Genomic DNA, 4,420 nt, shown 5'->3' with positions numbered 1-4,420 from the left:
GGCAAAGGATATCTATTCTTTACCGTAAGTTTGTTCAACTCGTGATAGTCTATGCACATTCTCATACTTCCATCTTTCTTCTTCACGAACAACACTGGCGCGCCCCAAGGAGAAACACTTGGTCTTATGAAACCTTTGTCGAGGAGTTCATGTAGTTGGGACATCAATTCTTTCATCTCAGGCGGCGCTAGACGGTAAGGCGCTTTCGCGACGGGCTGGGCTCCTGGTACTAAATCTATCTGGAATTCTACCTCACGTTCCGGTGGCAACCCCGGAAGATCCTCAGGGAATACTTCTGGGTAAGCGCGCACTATAGGAACATCTTTCATTTCTTTCGTCCCGGCCGTAGAGTTGACAACATACGCTAGGTAGGCACCGCACCCTCGCCTTAACAATCCTTCAGCTTTTATCATTGAAATGACGTTAAACTCTGAACTTTCCTTATCGCCATAAACCGTCACGGCACTACCATCCAAGGACTTTAACTTTATTATCCTACTCTTACATACTATCTGAGATTCATATTCGGACAACCAATCCATTCCCAAAACTACATCGAACCCTCCTAAGGTCATGACATACAAAGTACAGGGAACTCATGTCCCTCTAACTCTATCTTACAATTCTTAACCATTTTCATTATTTTCACCGAGGTGTCACTAGCAGTTTCTACTATGAAGGTTTCAGACACTCGGCAACATTTCATTTTAGCTAGTTTACTGAATGTCGTAGCTACAAAACTTCTATTTGCACCCGAATCAAATAATACTGAAGCAGAAATACCGTTTACTAGGAACGTACCGGTCACAACATCAGGAATCTGTCTAGCTTGCTCCTGGGTCAGCCTGTAGGCTCTAGTTCTTGGCCTCGCTTGATCAGCATCCTTTTTCTCACTCCCTCCAGCTTCACCACTAGTACAAGTCCTCGCCAAGTGACCTATCTGTCCGCACTTATAACACGCGGGCTTCGCATAGCAATCTTGGGCAAAGTGCCCCATCTTACCACATTTGTAGCAGGCATTTGACCCTGATCTACACTCCCCACCATGGGACTTCCCACACTTGCGGCACACCTCAGCCCCAGTGCCCCACTTGCACTCTCCAGCGTGCATCTTTCCGCACATCCTACATGACCTTTTCTCCCACACTCTCGGTTGCTTGTTCTTGGGATTCCACATCTGAGTACCAGGTCATTTGGCAGGCACGACCCACTTCTTCTCCTTCTTCTCATCCATAGCCACTTCATCTGTCAAGTCTTCATAAACCGTTTCCGCGAGCCCCACAGCATAATCAAAAGTACCTGGTCTACCAGCCTTGACCAAGACACGAACATTTTGGGGCAGTCCCCTAAGGTAGCATTTGATCCGCTTGGCCTCGGTGTTCACCATGTCTGGCACCAACCTTGACCGACGGTTGAATTCAGTGAGGTATTCTCGGTGCGTCATCTTACCCGCCTTCAGACTTAAGAACTTCATCTCAACCTTTTCTATCTCTGCATCAGCACAGAATCGTTTCATCACTAACTCCTTCAGATCGTCCCATCTTAAGGCCTTGACCTCTTCTCGACTCGTCCTTTGCTCAACTGTCTCCCACCAGTACATCGCCTCCTCACCGAATGATTGGGTTGCATACCCCACAGCTTGGTCGGGACGACATTCGCTAATTCGGATAATTTTTTCCATCGCGGTTATCCATTGGAGAGTAGCGATTGCGTCTCCCGAGCTGGTTAGCTCCGGTGGACCACAACTTTTGTAAGACTTATAGTTGCACCCACCTTGGCCCCTTTTCTTATCATCAACCTTCACTGACTTAACCATGCTTGACTCTTCCCTCTCCCCTTCATCATTTCTCTTACCATCTCCTTCCGCTCTTTCAGCTGTTCTTTCACGGCCTGCAGCAGACCCTTCAGCATTCCAGTTCATCGCAGCAGCTGCTACCGCTTGAGCAACGGCAGCTTGAATAGCAGGGTCAAGTTGATACCCTTCGTTGTTACTCGGATTTCCATCGGCTGCACTTCCTTCGCCTTCATTGTTAGTAGCGGCCTCTACTGACGGCTCTCGGGCAACACGTGGCCTACCACGACGTCCTGTACGCCCTCTCTTTCCAGCTGCTTTCTTAGCTCCAGCCATTCGTATTCTATAAGGAAACACAAAAGTCATCACTTAAGGAATCATTTAGTACAAGGATAGTAAGGCTAACAGGTAATAACAGTGGCCAGCTGTGAATAGCTGATCACGTTACTTTCCGTGTCCTATACACTTCCTCTTATGAGTCTATTTGTGCTAGTTCTATTTCTAACAGTTAGACATTCAAACAGTTTATATCATCACGTACCCTATCCCTAGCAATTAAGCTAGCATTCATACATTCTTTATTTAGCTACTACGCAAACATTTATTCATTATTCTACTTTACATGTGAATTTAATTACTTATTTATTTACTTTCCGTGTCCTATACACTTCCTCTTGATATTCACCGGCTATTATACTTTGACTTAGTTCTTTGCTGCTCTGAAACATGTCAGTACATAAGGCTGAGCTCAAGTATACTACAAGGTGATAGTGAGAGACGTATGTAGCCAATAGGGGATTTGTCCCTCTTATTCGTTGAGAGTTAAATTTCTAAGGCCTGAAAAGTTAAATCAACAGAGAATGATCACTTTGTGTCTCTGGATTTAACATGACATTTGTGGCAAAAGAATAAATGATAGTTTCACCTAAATCATTTTCAAGTAAGGGATTTGAAGGGGATGATGTTATTGAATGGCACTTCGTCATACGTATTAGGGGTAGTGAACCGTAGTTAGGTGGTATTCACTATTTGCATCAATCTTCAATGTATCTTGTGCAAGTGGGAGATTGTTGGAGTCGGTCTGCCCAAGACACATACAATATTGATGTGGCTAGTGCGTTATGATCCAAGTCGGGTCATACCCAATAACAAGCTAGACAAACACCATAGATATTTGTTTAATGATGTGATCATAGTAAATAAATATCAACACTTGATTTTGGGAATTGGTTTCCTAAACAATTGCACTTGAAAGAATAATAAATTATATGCATAATTTATTTTAGAGAGATTAATTCATAATGTTATTTAATTGGTTAAATAACTTCAAAGAGAGTAATATGTAAATATTGTTACTTGGATCTTGTAACATGTAGCATAATGTTACATGTAACAAATAAAATGTGCATGCAACAAAGATGAAGGTTGTGTAACAAATTTGAAATTCAAATTGTGGGTGGGACCCACTTGTAGCCACCCCCATTATGGGGAAACACACACACCCAACCACATGACATGCATTATTCCTTTTGTTGGTTTATGTAAGGCCCCGTTACCGGTGCCTCACTTTAACGTTGGATTTACTCGTATACGCGGTTCTAAATATCAGAGTTAATAAAAACTTTCGCGGAATAATAAAACTTCAACCATAACATTTTACATAACCCTCAAATAATGTCTTATAAAACATTCGTAGACAATTAAAACAAAACATAGTCTTTAAAACATCACAACATTTCCTCGAGATGCCAGTATCTTCGATTCCATGCCATGTGTCTTCAGTCACGCGAGCTGCCTCAACCTATTTGCCTGCGTTCATACTAAAAGTCAGCTACGCTGAGTGAGTTCTAGTTAATTACATAACTTACTTTTCATACACATATAGGTGCCCGAAGGTACGCATTACATACATATCATGATCAGCATTCGTCCATACACATTCATATCTAACCATTCACCCTACATACCTCGGATATTATTAGGGTCCGGTACCCTCCATCCTCGGATATTATTAGGGTCCGGTCTCCCTTCATCCTCGGATATTATTAGGGTCCGGTCACCCTTCATCCTCGGATATTAGTAGGGTCCGGTACCATTCATCCTCGGATATTATTAGGGTCCGGTAACCTTCATCCTCGGATATTATTAAGGTCCGGTACCCTTTCTTCCATCGCTTCATACTACACCTGTTCTTAAATACTCTTCCTGACAATACGTGCAATCTCCGAAGAGCGTTCACGTACCATTAACAAATCATACGTACATTACGCATACATCATATATATTTTACCTGTTCTTAGATACTTTTCCTGACAATACGTGCAATATCCGAAGAGCGTTCACGTACCATTAACATATCATACGTACATTATGCGTACATCATATATATTCATACATGCATTTTATCTTACATCATACATAGCAATCACATCTTTAGCTACCACCTGACGATACATGCAATATCTGAAGATCGTTCACGCACCATCAAGAAATCATCGTACATACATCATGCAAGACATACACTTACCACTTGAGGTAAGTGTATTAACTATCACATCGAGTATGCACACAGCCCCGAAAACATAACAAGGAAGTGGGGCTAGAAACTCACCTCAATGCGGTTGCGTT

Source organism: Bidens hawaiensis, unplaced genomic scaffold, assembly GCF_021521415.1.
Source record: "Bidens hawaiensis isolate Kalapana, Puna unplaced genomic scaffold, B.hawaiensis_p1.1 tig00005006_1, whole genome shotgun sequence".
In the NCBI taxonomy this organism is placed as follows: Eukaryota; Viridiplantae; Streptophyta; class Magnoliopsida; order Asterales; family Asteraceae; genus Bidens; species Bidens hawaiensis.
The sequence above is the reverse complement of the archived record's forward strand: the minus strand, read 5'-3'. Positions refer to the sequence as shown.